This window comes from Lepus europaeus, chromosome 22, assembly GCF_033115175.1.
Source record: "Lepus europaeus isolate LE1 chromosome 22, mLepTim1.pri, whole genome shotgun sequence".
Taxonomy (NCBI): domain Eukaryota; kingdom Metazoa; phylum Chordata; class Mammalia; order Lagomorpha; family Leporidae; genus Lepus; species Lepus europaeus.
The window spans coordinates 8,183,977-8,206,712 of record NC_084848.1 but is presented as its reverse complement, the minus strand read 5'-3'; positions in this window follow the sequence as shown (position 1 = coordinate 8,206,712).

Sequence of the window (22,736 nt, the reverse complement as noted above, 5' to 3'; positions counted from 1 at the left end):
TGCAGATAATTGAAGCCCGTTCCACTGGAGTGAGGTGACGCAGTGACAAAAGGAAAAGGAAAAGTGCTGCAGGCCACGTGGCGTCCTGGAGTGCAGCCCAGGCAGGGCAGGGACGTTCGTGGCAAAGTAAAGTTTGTGGTCGCTTTAATGCAGCCGTGCGGGTACCACTGTCTTGGTTTTGACAGATGTCCCGTGCGTGTGGATGGTGTTAGCCTTGGAGGAGACCGGGCAAGAGGCAATGGGGACCTGCTGCTATTTTTGCAACTTTTCTAAAATCATTCGCTGTAAAATTTTAAAATGTATGGTCTTGAAAACATACAAGCGTTCTCTTTCTCCTAACTTGCTCCCTTCAAGGCGTGGGCATTGGGCCTGGTCGTTACGATGCTCCTGTCTCACATCAGAGTGCCTGGGCTGAGTCCCGGCTGCAGCTCCTGACCGGGTTCCTGCTGATGCAAACCCTGGGAGGAGACGGGGAGGACACAAGGGCTCAGCCGCTGCCCCCACGTGGGCGAACCGGACTGCGTTCTGCACTCGGCGTCAGCCGCGTCCACCCTCTGCTGCAGGCTTTTGGGGAGTGAGCCAGTGGATGGACATGCGTGCTCGCGCTCTCTCTCTCTCTCCCTCTCACATACTTATTTTTTAAATGACAGTGAATCCATTCCAGGAACAGGCTTGAAATGAGCATGATTGGCCTCTGGCTGCGAGCAGTTGGTCATGGACGGGTCCTCCACCTTCCTGAATACTCGCCTCAAAGGGGTGAGCTTGTGAGGATTCGATGAGATCGGGGTGTCAAGGGTGTGCCGGCTGGACACATAGCTAAAAGCTCCATAACTGGGGGCCTCTCGCTCACCCCCACCCCAGCTGCCTTCTCGGCCATGCGAGGCAGGCGCTGCAGAGCATCCCTTAGCGTCTGAGCCTGGGGTGCTTTGGGAGGCGTCGGTGACCAGAGAGCTGCCGGGCAGCCACGGCGGGAGTCTGGGGTCTTCCTGTGGACGTGCGAGGGTCCTGGGGATCCTTGTTGAGGCGCAAGCCTGGAACCAGCTGGGGTGCAGTTGCAGACAATGGAGTCCACTCTAGCTTGAGGAGAAATGGATTTTTTTAATTTAAATGACAGAGTTACAGAGAAAGGTAGAGAGAGAGAAGACTTCCATCTACTGGTTCACTCCCCAAGTGGCCGCAACAGCCCAGGCTGAGCGGATCCGAAACCAGGAGCCAAAATCCTCAAAGCCTCTTCCGGGTCTCCCATCCTCTGCTGCTTTCCCAGGCTCATTAGCACGGAGCTGGATCAGAAGTGGAACAGCCAGGATTCGAACCAGCACCCATATGGGATCCTGGTGCTGCAGGCCTGGGGTTTAACCCACTGTGCCATGGCTCTGGCCCCTAAGAAACAAAATATTTTTTAAAGATTTATTTATTTTACTTGAAAGTCAGAGTTACACAGAGAGAGAAGGAGAGGCAGAGAGAAAGGTCGGTCTTCCATCCACTGGTTCCCAATTGGTCACAATGGCTGGAGCTGCGCTGATCTGAAGCCAGGAGCCAGGAGCTTCTTCCAGGTCTCCCATGCAGGTGCAGGGGCCCAAGGGCTTGGGCCATCTTCTTTTGCTTTCCCAGGCCATAGCAGAGAGCTGGATTGGAAATGGAGCAGCCGGGACTCAAACCAGTGCCCATATGGGATGCTGGCACCACAGGCGGCTTTACCCCTGTTCCACAGCGCCGGCCCCTCCAGACCTTACTTTCCGCTGCCCCCAGGCCGTGGACAGCTGGAGGAACTCCCACTGCTGCCGCCTGCTCAGCCCCAAGTCTGCCCCCTGGAGGCACTCCCTTCCCCACTGTCTCTCTCATCACCACCTTCAGAGGAGCCAGAATCCTACAGCATCATACTTCTGGATGCTCCCATCAGGTCGTGCAAGTTATATGCAAACTAGGCTGCAGTTCTCCAAAGACGCCACATCACAGGGCCTCCAGGTGCGGCCTTGGGGGTGGATGACGATGGGGGCTACACAGCAGGAGCAGGTGCCCTGGGAGTGCGCTGCTGTGGTGTGAGTGTTCTTGTTCCCTAAAACGCACACGTGGCGTGCACACAAGCACACACACACACGTGAGGTGGAGTCCTCATGAGTGGAATTGCTGTCCGTATACAAAAAAGACTCGAGAGTGGAAGTGTCTGGTTGTCAGCCCCGGGTGAGCACACAGCACGACCCAGGAAGTAGGCCGGGGGCAGCCCCCGGGTCTGCCTGGCCCTTGACCTTGGATGTCCCTGCCTCCAGCTCTTGAGAAACAATTTCCGATGCTTGCGAGCCACCCGGTCTATGGCATTCTGTTCCGGCTGCCAGAAGGGACTAAGATACCCACCTGCACCTGCAGCTCACGGGCGACACTGAGGCAGCGGGCGAAGACTTCAGGCCTGGGCACTCACAAAGCAGATGGCCCCTGCCTTGGGGTCAGCCAGCACGAGGCTCCCTCCCGTGCAAGCACAGGATGAGAGCCTGGTGGGGTCTCCCCGGCCCTCGTGGCTCCGGCCCACTTGAGCGGCGGCCTTGCCATGGTGTTTCTCTCCATCGACTCCTCTTGGCACCTCCTGGGAGGCAGGCGCATCGTGCATCTGGGACTCCAAGACTGACGGGTGACAGACGTCCCTGTGACCCCCACCGTCACTCTTATTTGCTCCCTGCCCCGCTCTCTCGCCCGCCGCCCCGACCTGCTAGTGCCTGTCTCTGCTGTGGGTTCCGGCCGCTCGGCTCCCTCTGCTCCCTCTGCTGATCACGCCCTCCAGGCCAGGGGAGCCCTGCGTGGGCCAAACCCAGCTGCTGCTGCTTTTGTCGTGCAGCCCAAGAAGGTAAGAGCGATCTTTACATCTTTTAAAGGTTATGTTTTAAGTGGTTATGGGGTGGGCGTTTGGTACAGGAGTTAAGTTCTGGTTTAGGATGCCCGCATCCCATGGCAGAGTGCTTGGTTCAAGCCCCAGTTACTCCACTTCTGTCCCAGCTTCCTCCTAATGCATCCTGGGAGGCTGCAGGTGATGGCTCAGGTACTTGGGTCCCTGGCACCCCCGTGGGAGGTGTGGATTGTGTTCTGGGCTCCTAGCTTCAGCCTGCTGTTGCAGGCATTCAGGGAGTGAACCAGAGGGTGGGAGATCTCTGTCTCTCTGTTTCTGTCTCTGTCTCCTTCTCTCTCTCTCCCTTTTATTTTTTATTTTATTTATTTATTTTTTTGACAGGCAGAGTGGATAGTGAGAGAGAGAAAGAGAGAGAAAGGTCTTCCTTTTGCCGTTGGTTTACCCTCTAATGGCCGCTGCGGCCGGCGCTTTGCACTGATCCGAAGCCAGGAGCCAGGTGCTTTTCTTGGTCTCCCATGCGGGTGCAGGGCCCAAGGACTTGGGCCATCCTCCACTGCCTTCCTGGGCCATAGCAGAGAGCTGGCCTGGAAGAGGGGCAACCGGGATAGAATCCGGCACCCCAACTGGGACTAGAACCCGGTGTGCCGGCACCGCAAGGCGGAGGATTAGCCTGTTAAGCCACGGCGCCGGCTTCTCTCTCCCTTTTAAATAAAATGAAATAAAAAGTTAAAATGATTATTAAGTATCTACAAAAGCTCTTCAGTTTTTCCTCTGGTCCTACAAGGGCCTGAAACGTTTCCTATGTGGTCCTCCATAGAAACCTTTGTATACATAGGTAGGGCTGTCACCTGCTCTCTCCATGTAGCCGAGCTGTTTGCCCCTGGATCCCAGCAAGGTCCCCCTAGAATGGTAGCTCCCTGGCAGGCGGGCCTTGAGCCAGCAAGGTCCCCCTGGTATGACGCTCCCTGGCAGGTGGGCCCTGAGCCCTTGGTGGGGACCAGGGACAAGGAGCATTGGGCTGTGGGCCTGCAGAAGCCGTTGTTGGCCACCAGCTCACTGTGACTCTGCAGGCCGGGCCCCCCTGCACCTGGGCTCCTTGTCACACAGGGAGAACGGACAGGAGTCTCCCGGGACCTTGCCCAGCAGTCACGGGAAACAGTGCACATGGCTGCCCCACGAGCCCAGGATTAACCCTTCAGGTGGGGCTTAATGACCAGCCACACGGCAGCACATGAGCTACACACCATAGACACATGCACACATACACCCCACACATGTGTGTGTACATACACACACCTATCACACACCACACCTGTCCACCTGCCATGCAGACACACACACCATAAATACATGTCACGTACACCCCACACATCTGTGTGCATGTACACCCCCATCACACACACACCATAGACAGACACACAGACACACGTGTACACCCAGAGCTGTATGCATGTACACTTACACTGTGTACACCCCAACAGATGTATACCCGCCTCACCTCACACACAGCACGCACCACAGACACGTGCACCTGTACGCATGGATGCACATACCGCCTGCACACCACACACACGGACACGTGCAGGTAGAGCTCACCACAGACAATTACCACACACGAACCATATGCAGAGGTTCCCGGAGCCACACCTGCAGGCCCTCTTGGGCGGGCTGTTGTGACAAGGTCACGGCTGGTAGTTTGGGAGGGTCCCGGGAGGGAGGCATGTCCCTGGGGAGCATCGCCTGCACCCTGGATCTGGCCGAGGCAGCTGCCCAGGAACACCGCATCTGAGGCCGCTTCTCTGCTCCGGATATTGTGCGTGGCCTGGGGATTCCTTTGGTCCAGGCGGAGAGAAAGGACTCTTCTTTGTTTAAAACTGGGTTTACATCTGGCGCCGCGACTCACTAGGCTAATCCTCCACCTGCGGTGCCGGCACCCTGGGTTCTAGTCCCGGTTGGGTCGCCGGTTCTGTCCTAGTTGCCCCTCTTCCAGTCCAGCTCTCTGCTGTGGCCCGGGAGGGCAGTGGAGGATGGCCCAAGTGCTTGGGTCCTGCATCCGCATGGGAGACCAGGAGGAAGCACCTGGCTCCTGGCTTCAGATCGGCACAGCGCACCGGCTGTGGCAGCCAATGGAAGGAAGACCTTTCTCTCTGTCTCTCTCTCTCTCACTGTCTAACTCTGCCTATCAAAAAAACAAATAAATAAAACTGGGTTTGCAAGGAAAACACTGCTGTGTGTGCTGACATGCTTGCTACTGATGCTGCGCTGATGAGCAGTTGACGGGAGGGGGCGGGGCGTGGCCTTGGGGGTGGCGGGGGTGATGGGGGTGGTGGCAATTCGGGGGCTATAATGACAGAGATTGCATTTAATGAATGAAACAGTTTACAACATGTTTGCTGAAAATCATGTTCAACAAAGACCCGGGAGGCCCCCACCAGCCTGCCGCCTGGGGTTGCAGCGACGTCTCCCACAAACTCCATTTGAACGAGCAGCCGGCATCCCAGTTTATCCTGCGCTTTGGGGCGGGGGTGGTCAGGGCAGGAGCCTGCACTCTGTGGGCAGCATGTGCCAGCTTAGAATGTGGTGACCCAGTGGTCGCAGTGCGCTGGCACCGCTGCTCCCGATTTCATTCGATTCTTCCAGCAGATGGCAGAGGTCTTACCGGGCCTCATCCACTGAGGAGGGAAGCAGGTGGCGAGGCGGCCTGCAGTCCTCCACCCCTGCCTGCCTGTGGTTTCCCACGACACCGAGTACCCACAGCTCCACCGTCTGCAGGGCGAAGGCTATCGGGTGGAGACGAGAGAGAAGAGGGTGCGCCGTTGGCTGTCAGAACAGAGTTAGGGAATCTGGACTAGGACCCCCAAGTAGCTGCCAAGGGCACCGTGTTAAGGAGGATTCTGAGGCTTTGTGATGTCTTGGCAATGTCTACCATGGTGGCATTTTTGTCCTTCCTGGAGCCTTAGTGTCTTTATCTCCACAAGCAAGGGAATCGCTCTCAGCTGGGTCCATAAACGCCTGTGCTTCCAGAACACAGACAGGAAGCACAAGCAACTGGACTAGACCAAGAATAAAAAACATCGCAGGGAAAGGCCGGAGGCCCTGGGCAATCTTTGCACCGTGACCTCTGGGTTACTGAGATTGACGGTTTCTTATTCATTCAGGTTCCAATGTTAATGTCAGAATTTCTCTTCAGTGGTAATTCATTTGAATACTGAAAAATATCTGTATAAACTCGTGTGTGTGTGTGTGTGTGTGTGTGTCCAGGCTGGGTGTAGCCTTGGCTTAAATAACCCCCAAGATTTCTTTCGGCTCGACAATTCTGCAGTTCTGCGTGGGGTGCGAGCCGCAGCCCCTGGGCACGTGACACGGCTCTCGGCGGCCGGTGCGTCTAGACCTGAGCCACATAGCCTGGGATCCGTCCGCGCACCCACTGTGTCCCTGCCAGGCTCTGGCACCCATCACTCTTTCCAGCGGCTCAGAGCCTCTCCCAGCTGGCTCTCCTCCCCCGTCCCTGCAGCTGGAGACTCGGGCTCGGGAGATTACAGACAAAATTTATTCCTTGGTGATTTTTCAAGCTTTGGGGGTTTTGCGGGTGGAAATTCCATGACATAATCAACACTCAGTGGGGAAGAATGATGAATGCGTAGAGCTCGTGAGGACTTGACCCCAATATTGCGCCGGGGCCCACTGTGGCATCCCCAGTGTTCCCAAGGATTGCAACTTGATCCTCCTCCATGGCTCGCCCAGCAGGCCTTATCGGGCTGCGCCTGTGACCGCCCCTGGGTGAGCCGTCCCTTGGCGGCCATCCAGCCCATAAATTGTCCTAAAAGGCAGGCTGGCTGTTGGTGGAAGGTGGGAGAGATGAAGAGTTCTTGGGAGTCAGTGTCTTTCCCATCTGTTCCGTATTAGGAAGCTATTAAATATTTCATGCCCTCTATCATACCCACAAATAAAAGCAGAACTAATCTCTTTGTGTAAGGTTCCTTGACTGACATCACTAGTGATTAAATGACATACTTGTTTTCTCATAACTGGAGCAGACTGGGTCTGTGGGAGGTTTGGAGAGAGAACAGGCTCTCGTCCATGGAGTGAGTGGGAAGCATTTCGAGACCGGTGGATTTGAACAAATGACAGCTGCAAGAATGGGGAGGGAGAGAGGGAGGCTTCGCATGTCTCAGCCACGGAGAAGAGAACTAGAGGGGAAAGAAGACTTCTGGGCATCCATCCATCCATGTAGCCATACACCCACTCCTCCACCCACCCTCCCATCCAACCATCTGTCCACCCGTCAGTGTGTCCATCCATCCATGTAGCCATATACCCACTCCTCCACCCACCCTCCCATCCAACCATCTGTCCACCCGTCAGTGTGTCCATCCATCTGTCCATCTACCCGTCTATCCATCCATGATATACCCATTCCTCCACCCACCCTCCCATCCAACCATCTGTCCACCCGTCAGTGTGTCCATCCATCTGTCCATCTACCCATCCATCCATCCATGATATACCCATTCCTCCACCCACCCTCCCATCCAACCATCTGTCTGTCCACCCGTCAGTGTGTCCATCCATCTGTCCATCTACCCGTCTATCCACCCATGATATACCCACTCCTCCACCCACCCTCCCATCCAACCATCTGTCCACCTGTCAGTGTGTCCATCCATCTGTCCATCTACCCATCCATCCATCCATGTAGCCATATACCCACTCCTCCACCCACCCTCCCATCCAACCATCTCTCTGTCCACCCGTCAGTGTGTCCATCCATCCATGTAGCCATATACCCACTCCTCCACCCACCCTCCCATCCAACCATCTGTCCACCCGTCAGTGTGTCCATCCATCTGTCCATCTACCCGTCTATCCATCCATAATATACTCACTCCTCCACCCACCCTCCCATCCAACCATCTGTCCACCTGTCAGTGTGTCCATCCATTTGTCCATCTACCCATCCATCCATCCATGATATACCCACTCCTCCACCCACCCTCCCATCCAACCATCTCTCTGTCCACCTGTCAGTGTGTCCATCCATCTGTCCATCTACCCGTCTATCCATCCATGATATACCCATTCCTCCACCCACCCTCCCATCCAACCATCTCTCTGTCCACCCGTCAGTGTGTCCATCCATCTGTCCATCTACCCGTCTATCCATCCATAATATACCCATTCCTCCACCCACCCTCCCATCCAACCATCTGTCTGTCCACCTGTCAGTGTGTCCATACATACATACATACATATATTCCTCCATCCATTTATCCATCCACCCATCCATTTATCCACCCACCCACCCACCCACCCCTGTCACAGCAAAGCAGCCACAAGCCAAGGCCTCCAGAAGCTGAAAGTCAGGAGTCAGTTCCCCCCGGATCTTCCAGAACCTGCCCTGCTGAGTCCTGGGCCTGACCTCGTTCTTGGGCTTCTGATCCTCAGGACTGCAAGATAAGGAACCTGCGTTGTTCTAAGCCACTGAGTACATGGGTTTGCTTCCGCAGCCACAGGAAGCTAACACAGAACCTCCCAGGGTGCCCCAGAGCACGAATGAGCTAACGTATGAAAAGCAGCCGGCACAGTGCCCGGCAGAAGAGAAAGAAAAACCAGCTGGAGCAAGCAAAGGCCTGAAAGCACTTGTGCCTCTGTGGCTGCCACGAGAACAGGCGTGGGCTGGCCACAGGAAGATGGGCGCCGCGTGGCCCCCTTGCTCCATCGTCCCAGGTGGCAGGCAGCTGACGTCACACCCAGCCAAGACCTGGAGAACTGCCCGGCTGACCACAGTGACCGGCGTGCTCATTGGCTAAATGAACGCGCCTGGTGTTGAGCGCTGGATCCTGAGACGGGGCCATGATCGCTGTGATAATTAGCATGGTAATCATGGTGACCCGACGTCTCGCGCTGGGGGGACCAGTTCTGAACCTTTCAGATGCCCACCTCTCTTACCGGATGAGAGACACCTGGAAGCCTGTGAGAAGCTTCTAGAGACTCAGCTTGGTTTTACCTAGGAAAATCGGAGGAGGAGGAGGAAGAGGAGGAGGAGGTTAAAAACCTGTAGTTTCACCACCTCTCCTGGGCCTCCTGACGCTGGTCCCATTTCAGCTCCACTGCCTCCCTGCCAGGCAAAGATCCATGTGCCCATTTTACAGACATGGGAAGTGAGGCTCAGAGACATTTCATTTGCTAGCTGATCCCCGGAGTTGTGATGGTCAGAGCTCAAGCCCTCATTCAGTTGTCGAATGTCCTATGCAGTGGCCGGGGGCTGGTTCAACACAGATCCCCTCCCCGCCCGATGCTCTGGGGCTGCCCTGTGACCAACGGTCAGTGCTGCTCTGGGCTCACCTGAGGCTGGGCCCTCCAGGCAGAGGGGAGACGCGGCAGGGGATCCATGAAGTCTGCTTGCTTTGTGAAAGACAAGCATCAGTATCGAATTACGCACAGTGAGTCCTCTTGGCGCGGCGCGGCCGTCTCAAGTCCAGCCTACAGGAAGCAATCGCAACGCACACACGACACCTGGGGCCCCCGGGAGCCAGCCCAGCCCTTCCGGGTAGAAGTCCGCTGTGGCTGCTCATGCGCCTCCGGGCCGGCGCCCACGCGCGGGCTCCCTCTTTGAAGGGAGAGGCCTCTTCTGCCGCCCTCACCCGCGGTGCTCCTGGAGATGGAAGGTGCCAGGCGCCCGTCCCAGCTTCCTCACACCGCTAAGGGCTCTGCCGTCACACAGCTCCGCCTTGCTGCTCTTCAAAGCTCTCTGAGCACCGTCCACAGTCCGAGGCGCGAGCCCCACGGCTCCCAGGCTATCATTTTCCAGGCAGCTCTTTTACCTGTTCTCCCCGTTGTGTGCGCCCCTCTGCCCAGACGTCGCCCTCTCCTGGGCTCACAGCAGGGAAGACAGCCGTCTCACAGGCCTGGGTCCTGTCCCCTGCGCTCTGAGCTGCGATCCTGCCCACTAAGCGGTAGTGGCAGCATGTGGCTTCCCGGGAGAGCCCTCTGGCGTTTAACGCTTCGTCGCCTCCTCTGAATTCTGCTGGGGCCCTGCCGCTCCCAGGTGCCGAGCTCCTTCTCTGTCCAGGCGGTGGGAAGACAGCAGCGTCAGGACCTCGAAGCAGATTCCGGGGAAGCGGGGCATCGCTAGGCGTCTGGGAGGCCTGTGGTGCCCGACATGGGGGATCAAGGGACCGTGCGACAAGACGTGACAATGCAACAGAGACCACAGCCAGATCCGGGATCGGGGGAAGGAGCAAGGACAAGCACCGGCACTAGCAGCTGCCCCAGCTCACCCTGGCCTTGGGTTTCCCGTGTGGCAGGTGCACAGGTGAACTCACTGAACCTTCACCGGTTGCTCCTGCCATTGCTCAGGGGACGACGCTGCGGCTGCCCCGTTCCGCCATGACAGAGCCAGATCTCCCGGCCTCTTCTAATCCGGGAGGGACGGCCCCTCCCTCCGCAATAGATCTGTTATTTATTATATTCGAATAGCAGCCAGAGCTGACCTGTGCCGGGGCCACCCAAGGCCACGCCTAACCTGTGCGATGCCGGCAGAGGAGGCGTCCTTTGCGCACTCGCAGGTGCCAGAGCCTGCTCTCCAGCCCCAGACCTGCTCAGCCTCCCCAGCCCAGGGGGCTGCAGCAGGGGGCGCTGTGCCTCCCTGCTCTGCCAGGTGCACCTGGGCCCTGTCTGCAGCCATTTTTAGCTGCCACACGTGGGAAGTGGGCGCTGCCACATGTCCCCACCGCACTGGATGATCTCCTGCGACCAAGGACCATCTGGGCCTGAGGGCCGAGGTGGAGGACCCAGCCTGGCGTCCTGCTGTTGCCTGAGTTGTGTCCGGCCCCTAATAGGAGGGGCCTGTATTTGGAATCCCACTTCTCTCTTGACTAGAACCCCGAGAGCTCATTCCTGCCTCCACTTGAGTCCGGCAGCCACCTCCGGGCATCTCCCAGCTCTCTGTCTATCCTGACGACCCGCCTCGTGGCCACCTGCTTCCTGCCCCAAGCAGCAGAACACCCTCCCTGCTGCCCTCCTGCGGTGCCAACCTGGCCACACTGCACGACCAACAGCTGGGACCATTCTCTGCATGCATGCAGCAGGGCCCTGCAGTGGGGCGAGGCCGCCTCCCCGCAGGGCCCGTGTCCAGCTCGGGCAGAACACTGCCCACCTGCTTCCTGCTGGGGCATCCAGAGCCCAACCCCCAGAGTCCTGGTGCGGGGCTGGAGCCGGCTGTTGGTAGAAAAGTCTCCGTGACCTGTGCCTAAAAATAAAAATGTTATTCAATGGTCAGGTCTGACAGAGTGCCTGGACAGCACAAACCCGTGGCAACCGGGCAAATGCATCAGGTCTTTTCTCTCCTGCAGGTGAGGAGCATCTGGCTGGGCCTGTGGGGATGGAGGGCTCCTGAGCGCTCGGTCTCTGGACTTGGGCAGGGTTGGTTGTGTGGACTCGGGCTGGACAGACACGATGGGTGCCCCGCTCTGTTGGTCCCCTTTGTCTGGGCCCCTCCCCCAGAGGCAAGCAGGTGCATGGGGACCCTGGGGTATTGGGCACGCAGGTCCCAGGGTCAGTGTGCCCCTTGCGTTATCATTCAAGGGCGCGTGTGCTCCCTGGACTGGCCACAGCTGCTCTGCTCGCCCTGAAGCCTCCTGCTGTGGGTCTCGCTGCTGGTCTTCGCCTTGTCCTGCACAGCCTCCTCTCCCAGCTCTGCCTTCTGGGCTTCAGTTAAAATGTCCCTTCCGGTGCCATGGCTTAACAGGCTGATCCTCCGCCTTGCGGCGCCGGCACACCGGGTTCTAGTCCCGGTCGGGGCGCCGGATTCTATCCCGGTTGCCCCTCTTCCAGGCCAGCTCTCTGCTGTGGCCCGGGAGTGCAGTGGAGGATGGCCCAAGTGCTTGGGCCCTGCACCCCATGGGAGACCAGGAGAAGCACCTGGCTCCTGCCATCGGATCAGCGCGGTGCGCCGGCCGCAGCGTGCTACCGCGGCGGCCATTGGAGGGTGAACCAACGGCAAAAAGGAAGACCTTTCTCTCTGTCTCTCTCTCTCTCTCTCACTATCCACTCTGCCTGTCAAAAAAAAAATTTTTTTTAAAAAAAGAAAAAAGAAAAAAATGTCCCTTGCTCCAGGCAGGGGTTCCGCATGTGTTCTCTGTGCCGTCACAGGCAGTGGTGGCCTCTGTCCACCCCAGGCCCCGCAGGGTGGAGCCTAGGGGAACCTGGTAAGTCGTTCCAGTCTGGCCCCGCTGCCAAGCAGTGCGTGGCCTTCAGCCTTAACCTCCCCGTGCCGGTGAAGCGGACACTCAGCCACCTGTGCTCTGAAAATGGCAGGCGCTAAGAGATGCCTGCCGCCATCGCGCCTGGAAACGCCGGCGGACAGAGCCCGGGCTGTGACATCAGACCTGGACTTGAGGCCAGGCTTCCCTGCTTCAGGCCTGATCGTGTCCCCCAGCGTCCCAGAATGGACCTTGTCCCAGTAGCGGGTTGTTGCAGGGGTAATTAGTTACGGTGAGGTTGCACAGCAGCGGGCTGGGCTCCCAGCTCCATGTGCCCTATGTCCCTCTAGGACCGTAGGAAGGTGCACGAGAAGACGGCCAGGTGGCCAGCAGTGGGAGTCATGCCAACGAAGGCAGCCAGCAGAAGTCTGGGGGGAGAGCCAGCCTGGATTCTCATCATGGTGCCGCTGACACCCCGTTCTGGACGTGGGCCTCCTGGATGGCACGTGCCAGAGTGAACCTCGGCTGTGTCTGCGGCACAGTGTGTGGCTGGCGGTGATGGCAGCCCTCGGGAGCCAGGACAGCAGCAATCACCGGGCTCGGCCTCGGGCTCTCAGTGTGGCCCAGCGTGCAGGGGAGAGAGCAGAGCTGTGGATGCACCCGGCGCCTAGCGCGTGCCCAGCTAATGTGAGCTTTCAGGAGCGGAACACCCAGGTGGGGAGCAGCGCGAATTCCCAGCCCGGCCTGGAGGGAGGGCACCTCGCTCCCGGGAGAACCGCAGTCAGCCAGTTCTACCCGGCCATGTTCATCCTCTGCCACCTTCCGGGAAGGCAGCCCTGGCCCGGGACCCACGCCGGACAGTGACATGGGAACGAGCCAGCGCGCAGAATGGGGAGCGAGGGGCTCTCAGGGACCCGGGCTCCTGCCCCACTCTGCCTGAATTAGGCTCCTCCTTCCTGACCCTGCCCCCACCTCTGCGCCTATGGCTGCCACTCGGCCCCTGGCTCAAGGGTAAGAACGAGACCCCCATCTGAACCAGTAGGTGTGCCACAGCAGTGGGGATGACACGGGCAATGCAGGTGACCCAACTGCACCAGGCCCTGGCTTGGAATTTACCTCTGAAGGCCACAGGAAAGTCCATTTCACCTCCCAGGTGGCCAAGCTGGGAAGACCCTGAGCTCTCTGCAGCCCCCAACCTCCTTCGTGCACTGCACTGCACGGAGCACATCGTGTGTGTGTGTGTATGTGTGTGCGCACGCACGTGTGGTAGAGGGGGAGGCCACTGCAGGTCCATAAGCCAGCATAATCCTCCTTTTAACCTCATCAGTTTGAGTGGAGATTCTGACCTCCCAAGTGAGAAGCCCAGTTCAGTGCAGAAGGGTTGGAGACACACAAGGGCATTAAACAGCAGCGTCTTGCTAAGAGAGCAGCCCGGGGGGGCCCAGACGTGGCTAAAGGCCTTTGCTGAGAGCAGGTGCATGGACAGTGTTGTCTGGGCTGTGTCTCGGGCAGCTCCCACTTCAGAAATGCCTGCCTGGTGGTCGTCCAGTTAAGGAGACCTCCCACCTGCACCCTGTGCATTCTGCCCCACAGTGAGACCTGCCCCTGCTCAGCTGGGCTTTGCCCGCTGTCCTGGGTAACATTTAGGAGAAGTTAAACATGGCGGTGTCTTGCCTTGGCTGCCCTGGAAGCTCCCATCTGGAGTCTTCCTCCACAAGCCCTACTTTCTGAGGATTTGCTTTTAGCTATATTTATTTTATTTGAAAGGCAGAGAGCTAGAGACAGACAGACACAGAGATTTTTTTTTTTTTTTTTTGTCTACTGGTTCACTCCCCAAATGCCCACCACAGCCAGGGCTGGGTCAGGCTGAAGTCAGGAGCCTGGAACTCCATCCAGATCCCCTCCATGGGAGGCAGAGACCCAAGTTCTTATACCATCACCTGCTGCCTCCCAGGTGCACATTGGCAGGCAGCTGGACTCAGAAGCAGAGCTTGGACTTGAACCTGGACGCCCTGAGGAGGGATGCCAGAGTCCCAAGTGGTATCTTAACTGCTGTGCCAAATTCCTCTTTCCCTTGAGACTCTAAGTGACACAGAGACGGTGGACAGATGGTCAGATGACACAGAGGCAGTGGAAGATGGCTCAAGTCCTTGGGCCCCTGCACCCGCGTGGGAGACCCGGAGGAAGCTCCTGGCTCCTGGTTTCGGATTGGTGCAGCTCCAGCCGTTGCGGCCATCTGGGGAGTGAACCATCGGATGGAAGACCTCTCTCTGTTTCTACCTCTCTCTGTGGACATGTAGACTTGTGCCAGAGGCGGCCCCTGGACAAGGCAGAGCCCAGGCTGGGGACAGGGGGCTGCAGAGGGGGAGCAGAGCCTCCACGTGGCCGCTGGCAGCTGTGCAGCTCCTGCGTGGCCCATCTGCCCCTCCCGTGCCTGCTGTGTCCTCCAGTACCCTCGCCTCTTCTTGAGCCGGGTGTGTGTTCCTTGCAACCAGGATACAACGGCAACGCCTTCGTCTGCCTCCGTCGGGCCTGTTGGTGGCAGGAACCGAGACCGACCCTGCCTGGCCGCAGCACGGGTGGACCGGAAGCCTGGGCAGTGGAGCCGTCCGGCTTGGGATGCACCGGGACCGGCTGCTCCCACAGGTGCGGCAGGCATGAGCTGCTAGCCGTCTTCCCAGGCACTGAAAGCGGAATGGACAGGTTCCGACCAGATTCCTGTCCTGGCTATAGTAGCAGCAGAGACCCGGGAGAGGGATCCGAGTGGTGGACTTTAGACCACGCCCTGACCCCTCACCGGTGCACTGAGCTTCCGTCCTGCAAGGAGAGGCGTGTGGACTTGCTCCCCGCCAATGACACCTGGGCCACCAAAGGCGTTGGGGGGGCGAAGTGCACACACAGACACAGCTGCCCAGCCCTGACACCACGGGGCCACTCTGGCTGCCTCCTCACCTGGCCCCCCGCTGCCCAGACCCGGGCCAGTGGGGAAGAAAGTATTTCAGAGACACGGGGTTGTGTTTCTTGCAACTGAGACACCAGGCTGCTTGCCATGTTCCTCCTTGGATGGGATGGGAGGAGGGACAGATGCAAAGCACAGCTGAGACAGCGCATGGCTCCTGCCAGGACAGGTGGGCGGGAGGGACACGTGACACTGCTGGGCCTGGGCCGCAGGTGTGACAGACACACACAGGAGCCGCCAGGTTCGTTCTGCAGAGGGCGTTATCCTCTCGGAGTGTGGAGGCCGCGGGGACAAGGGTGCTGCGGATTAACCAAGGCTTGGCCGTGCAGATGAACGACCAGTAACCGGGCCCTGAGCTGGGTCCCAGGGGGGCCCCGGGTGTGCTGGAGGCCGTCACAGCCCTCAGCAGCCAGGAGAGACGCACGAAGGGCAGAGGCTGGGCCCGCGTGGGCTGGGTGTTGGCACGAGAGGCACAGAAAGAGGGCAGAGGGGCCTTAGGCTGGGCCTGAGGGGCCGGAAGGCAGGGTCATGGGGCAGTGGGGGAAGCGAGAGAAGCGGGGGCTCAGAGACTGGAGGTCCGGGTGGACCAGAGGCCACAGTCAGGGCTGGGCATTGGCCACCTCCCACGTGGCAAGAGGACCAGGGGTTGGGTAGCAGGTGCTCAGCTGGAGGGGGACCAGGAGGCAGAGCCTGGGCACACGCGTGCTGGGACAGGCAAGTGCGGGAGGAGGACACTGTCCTGGACCTTGGCCAGCTCCTCTGATCTTCCCTGCCTCACTCACCTTTCCCTTGGGTTGCCGAGGGCCAAGTGGAGGCGTCTGAGCCCACGCCAGGCCCAGGCCCAGCGACCAACACCTGCTGCTTTCGTGGGCTGACTCTGGAGGACACAGCCCGGGGCCTGGCACAGCAACGGAGCTGAACAAGCAGGTGTGGGCACACTGGGTGCCCTCGGGGGTCGTAACCTAACCCGATTTGGGGGACTGCCGCTTCCCTGCCTGCAGGGGAACCACGACTTTGAACTTCGCCAGCCAATGATCGCACACTGAATGTCTTCCTTGTGAAGCTGTAGCCTTCTCTCCAACACCCAAGGCCACCCTGCGGCCTCCCGGGTCACATTTCACGATAAAGTTGGCCCTGGTGATGAGCCAGTTTGGAGATCCCAGAAACAGCTGCTTGAAAGCAGACGCCAAAACCCGCCCAGGACACGGGCTGCAGACCCGAGCACCCCACGCAGTTCCGACGCTGGCCCCGCCTCCACCGCGGATCGACTGACGCGGGCCCCAGAGGAGCCATGAAAACCACCCGAGACCCGAATGCCATACCCGTTTGGCCTGGACTTTTTGAACCAGAGAAAATGCCGGGTCCTCTTGTTAGGGTTCCCACCGGGCTGTGGCTGCCAGCAGCACACGACTTCACACATGTGCACGCGCAGTGTGGATTTGATGAGCAGAGGCGGCCAGAGTCCCTAGCATCCGACACTCTGTCTTGTCTACAGCTACATCCTGGCCCCCAGCACGAGGCCTGGCCCACGCCAGGTGCTCCCCTGGTATTCGCCTGAGACATGAGCAGCCATCAGAATCGGCAAGCAGTTGGGAGTCACCACGCACTTTGGCCCTGTCTCAGTCCCCTGGGGTTGCTATGAGAATCCAATGGGCCCAATGGCTCAGAAACAGCAGGAAGTGATTTCTCCCAGTTCTGGCAGGTGGGAGGGGCAGGCCCAAGGCGCCTGTTGAGCCCACCCCTCACCGGCAGCTGCTGTCTCACCCTGACCTTGCCTGCTGGGAGCAGGTGGGGCTCTTTCAGTCCACTTCACTCACCCCTTGCATGAGTTCTAACCACCTCCCACAGACCCCCACCCCAACACCATCGCCCGAAGGGTGAGGATTTCAAGGTGTGGAGCTGGGGCGGGGGTGCTGGCTGTGGCACACCCTGTGAGAGGCAGACCCTGGACGTGCAAGTCTGACACTCCAGACCTCAGAACACAAATCCCCTCCACCCACCCCCGAGCGCGATTCTCCCACACCTCCCTGTTCTGGGAGGCCTGGGTGAGACGCTGGCCCCCCACGTCCCTCGTCCGAGCTCGCCTGCCACTGTAGGCTGGCTGTGCTCTCTCAGTTCTCACGTGAGGACCATCTCTCACACACTCCTCCATGTGGCTCCTCCAGGCTGTCCTTCCTCCATCCCACGCAGGCTCTGACCTGTGTGACCCAGGGCACGCCACGCAAGAATCCACAGTCAAGGCTCTCGCCTCTCCAGCTGCCTGGTGCGGTGCGTGGGAACAGGCACAGGCCTGGAAGGGAACCGAAGCCGAGTGACAAAGGAACAGCCGAGGCTATGGGAGGAGAAAGGCCAGGAGTGGCAGACAGGAACGGAGTCAGGACACTGCAGGGCACTGCGTTTGTCACCGTGACGTGGAAATGACCTTCTGTGGAGTTTGAGGAGTTCTACGGACCAAGGCCCCTTGGAAAGGTTCAGTAAAACTAAATCAATCCAAAAAGGAGGACCAGGAGGCAGCAGGGACGTCCTACACCAAGCCATGATGAGAACACAGAGTAGGAGCCCACAGCGATGGCCAGGAAGACACCCACCATTCCATCCAAGCTGAGCTCATCAAGAATCCGACACAGGACACAGGGAAACACATACGTTAGGATTTGTTTTTATTCTTTTTAAAGATCTTATTTATTTATTTGAGAGACAGAGGAAGAGACAGAGAGAGATCTTCCATCCGGTGGTTCACTCCCCAAGTGGCCGTAATGGCCAGTGCTGGGGCCAACCAAACCAAAAAAAAAAAAAAAAAATCAAAAAAGAAACAAAGATATGAGAGGATGTGACAGATGCCAGAAACAGGCAAAGAAGATCCAAAATATGGATTATGGGAGATCCCGAAAAATGAAATGAAAGCCCGAGAATAGAAACACTGCTCCCAGTGCTGGAGGAACTGACGTCAGGCGCCAGGTGATGTACACATCCACCTCGGCCATGCTCGACTCGGTCCCAGCTGCTCTCCTGACCACGGCTTCCTGCTAATGTGAGCCTGGGGGGTTAAATGGTTTCCTGCCACCCGCATGGGAGACCCTAAGTGGGTCTCCAGCTCCTGGCTTCTGCCCCCAGCCCAGGGCCATGGCGAGCCCTTGGGGAGTGAACCAGCAGGCGAGAGTGAGCTAGGTCTCTCTGTCTCGCTCTCTCTCTGCCTCCCGTATAAATAAAAAAAAATTTTTTGTTTGTTTGTTTTTCAAAGTTGCCTGGCTGTGGTGAGACGTTGCTCCACCAGAAAGGGGTAGCAGGAACTTTCTGAAACCATGGAAAGTGGTCTCCATTTTGATGAAAATGGTCGACACCTGGCACTCGGCAGTCACCGAGGCCAAGGACCTCAGTTTCACTCACAGCTGCTTGAGAGGCTCCAACTGTAGATACAGTAGCTTGTGAGGCGCCAATCATCAGGACTTCCTCGTACGGATTCTGGGGGAATGCAGCCCGGGTCCCTAACCTGCCACCTTCCCATTGCCGTTCATGCAGCCCGAGGACCACCGAGCAAAGGAGCCGGGTGCCGTCTGTGGACAGCAGCGGGCCCCTCCCAACCCGTGCACTTCCTTCTCTGCCTGCAGCGCCAACCACACTTTCCCACCTGTTGCTCAGCGCTGGCTGGGAGCTGGGCCCCCATGGGGGCTTTAAAACTTCAATCCCCTTGCAGAATATTAAGCCTGCTGGCCCCTTTCCTGTTCCGCGTCCCAGAGGAGCCGGCAGTCACCGAGGCCCAGCCGTGCCGTCTTCTCACGAGTGAACTTGGGTCGCACCCTCGCGTCTTCTAAACCCAGAGTGCTCTCGTGAGACCTGGAGGGGCGCTTTCTGCTGCACCTGCCTCCACCTCCAACCGACACAAAGCCCTGTCTGTGTGCCTGCGGCTGCGGGAACCGCTTGCCCCCGCCGCCTGGTCCCCCCGCAGGCCACAGAAGCCCCTGCGCGAGGGGAGGCTCAGAGCAGGCTGGGCCGAGGTGCTGCCAAGCCAAACACAGAGGAAACGGGGTGTGAGCCGAGCCCAGAAACCAGATTCCCCTGGAAACGGCCGCTCCCGGCGCGTCTGGAAGGCCGGCTCCAATAGAGCAGCTCCGGAAGGCGCTCGTCTTGGTGGAGCTGCAATAAAAATCTGCAAACGCACAGCCTGCAGGCCGCGCCGGCACTGCCCCGGCTGTAAACCGGCTACGAGCGACTGGGGAGCCCCAGGAAGCGGGCCAGACCGCAGGCCAGGGCAACGGGGATGCGCCGGCCCGCGAGGCCCCTCTCCGTGAGAACCTCAGAAACAACTGCAGGTTCCGAAGGCACCTGGGAGGAACGTGAGGCTGTAAACTTGGCTCCAAGGCGCCCTGGGGACCCAGCTGTGCTCGGTGACAGAGGACAGAGTGGTGTGTGTGGGTATGCACGTGCGTGTGCACACATGGCTGTGTGTGCGTGCAGACACATGCGTGTGCCACACAGCTAGTGTGCTTCTGAATCCATGGGCCCTGCCTGTACTGGTCATGTATGCATGTGGTGGGGGAGGCTGTGCATAGAGGCACACGCACAAATGTGTGAATTCGTGTATTCTAAGGACACAGATTCGGTAAATAAAAATATGGCATGCCTCGTTAGATTAAAGCACATTTTCATATGCATATTACCAAATATCGTGTGAGACTTACTTAGGTTCAAAAAGTAATCATTTGCTTACCCGAATTCAAATGAAATTCAAATGTGAGTGACCTGTATTTTGCCTGACAACCCTACATGGGCATTAGTGTCTGTGTTGAGTAGCACACAACATTTAAAATCCAGAGGGAGTCTGAAAAGGAGCCAAAGAACCCACCCCACCTCTCTCTCTCTCCCTCTCTCTCTCTCTCTCTCTCACACACACACACACACACAATGCTGCATGACAGTTTTCACTCCTAACAGGTGACCCGTCACTCTCACATGGGTGCAGGGGCCCAGGCCCTTGGGTCATCCTCTGCTGCTTTCCCAGGTGCATTAGCAGGGAGCTGGATGGGACACAGAGCAGCCGGGACTCGAACTGGTGCCCATATGGGATGACGGTGTCACTGGCCTTTACCCACTATGCCACAGTGCAAGCCCTGGCTCTTTTTTTCAATATAGTGATGTCATGAGAGCTCACTGTTAAATTTTCAGGATTTTGAGATTGTTAAACACAATAAATATTGAAGTGATGGGCTTCTAAGTACATAAACTATATCAAGAATGTGGTGACAATCACAACTCATGACTTCCTAGTTATTTCACTACATTTTACTGTTATCCGTGCTGTCGAGGTCACGTGTGTGTGTTGCATCTGTGTGGTGGGGCTGCATCCACGGGTGTGCTACTGTACCTCCCCTGCCAATGCCACACTCAGTGACGTCCCCCACCCGTATGGTGAAAGGGAAGGATTAACACTGCAGGAACTGGCAGGTGCTACCCGGGAGAGCTCGACTTCTCACTCTGCTAATTGTCTCGCCTTCAGAAAGGGGCTGAGAAAACAGCAATCATGCAGATTGTTCAAGGGGACAAAACCACGATTCCTACGCAGACAGAAAGCGAATACAGGCGAATGTTTTCCCTAACCCATCAATTAATGAGGCGCCAGGAAGAAGTCACCAGTGGGTGGAATGAAGCCTTGCCCAGAGCGCCCTCCATCTTCTCCCTGACACAGCTCATTTGCACGGCCATGGACATGAAGGGTTTTCTGTAAGGTCCGGTCTCTGCAGAGCAGGAAAATACAAAGACAAGCCAGGGTACACGCTTACGGGGTAGACCCTGGGGAGCCAGAATTCTATGAAAAGAATACCCAAGGATCTTGTCCATTTCAAAGTTTTCTACTGTTTTTCCTAAAAGGATCAAATTTTAAGATGTGCTCCATCCATAGCCACTGTGAATAGCACAAACTGAGAGAACTTTTTCCTAGAATTTAAAAACTATTTTTTCTACTCCTGGCCTCACTGGTGAGCGGGTAAATGCTCACTCATCACACATCTTCCTTGATGTACTTTGCCTTCCTCGTTAAGGTAATGGACAAATCAGCTGGGCCTGTGCTGTGGCACAGTGTGGTAAGCTGCAGCCTGTAGCACCAGCATCCCACACGGGCGCCACTTACAGTCCCGGCTGCTCCACTTCCAATCCAGCTTCCTGCTGATGCACCTGGGAAAGCAGCAGAGGACGGCCATGTCCTTGGGTCCCTGCACCCACATGGGAGACCCAGAAAAAGCTCCTGGCTCCTGGCTTCAGCCTGGTCCAGCCCCAGCCATTGCAGCTATTTAGGGAGTGAACCAGAAGATGGAAAATCTCTCTCTCTCTCTCTCTCTCTCTCTCTCTCTGTAACTCTGCATTTCAAATAAAATAAATAAATCTCAAAAGGAAATACCAACAGACAAACCTGTTGGAGCTCACTCATCAACAGCAGTAGCCACCTGTGTGCTGCACCGGATGGCCACCATTTCTTTGTCATCTGATTTTGCCAAGCTGCAGCTGAAATGTGACCAGAGAGTAGCTGGAGCTACAAGAAGGCAGCAAAGAAATCAACAACGGCTTCCTAGGAGAATCAGTTGACCATGTGGAATCTGTACTAAGGAATACTGTAAGTTTTCTTATTTGTTTCTAAAGATTGATTTATTTATTTGAAAGACAGAGTTACAGAGAGACGGAGAGAGAGAGAGAGAGAGACAGACAGACAGACAGAGAGAGGTCTTCCACCCACTGGTTCACTCCCCAGATGGCTGAAATGGCTGGAGCTGCGCCAACCAAAGCCAGGAGCCAGGAGCTTCCTCTGGGCATCCCACACTGGTGCAGGGGCCCAAGGACTTAGGCTGTCCTCCACTGCTTTCCTAGCCAATAGCAAAGAGCTGAATTGGAAATGGAGCAGCCAGGTCTCGAACTGGTGCCCATATGGGATGCCAGCACTGCAGTTGGCAGCCTTACCCACTATGCCACAGTGCTGGCCCCTGTTTTCTTATTTTTAAATCGTGTGCTACACATCCCCCCAGCAGTAAAATGTATACTCAGCTGGGTACAAGGAGCGTGCAAGCATTTGTTTCCTAGACAGCCAACTGTTAACCATTCACCAGCACAGCACGGAGGGACGTGCTCCAGACTCATTGGACTGCGAGGTTTCCTTTTTAAAAAGGCACTTTGTATCCACCTGCTGTCTGGGGGCCTAGCAGCCACCGCCCGCTTTGCTGCAGACAGGCGGATGTCTCGAGGGTCAGCCCCTGGCATGAGCAGATCATAGATTGCGTGCAGGTCACCCCTCGGGTCAGAGACGCCCCTCCACGCACCGTCAGCCACACTTGCGTGACCACGTGCTGCTCCCAGAGCAAGGCCACAGCTGCTTGCTTCGGGAAACCGTGCAGGAAGATCCAGCCGGTTAGGTGCACGGGACAGCAGGTGGACCAGGAGAGCCTGGGCCGCCCTCGCCTGCTGAAGCGAGGGGGCTGGCAGGGTCCTTCCGTCCCCATGGAGTGTTACCTGAGTGACTCCACCGCCTCCCCCTGGTGCCTCAGTATGCCAAGTGCCAGGCTCATGCCAGCTCCACGGCAAACCCGTGAAATCCTGCCCGAAAGGAAGGTGCTGGCGACTTAGAGCAAGATGACCCCCACTTCCGGGGATGGAAGGACCTCTCAGCTGAGACCCACAGTCCCCTCCCCAGGTACTCCAGCAACCCAGGAGTGCAGGCTACAGTCAAGGCCAAGGCTCTGCCTCCACAAAGAGCCAC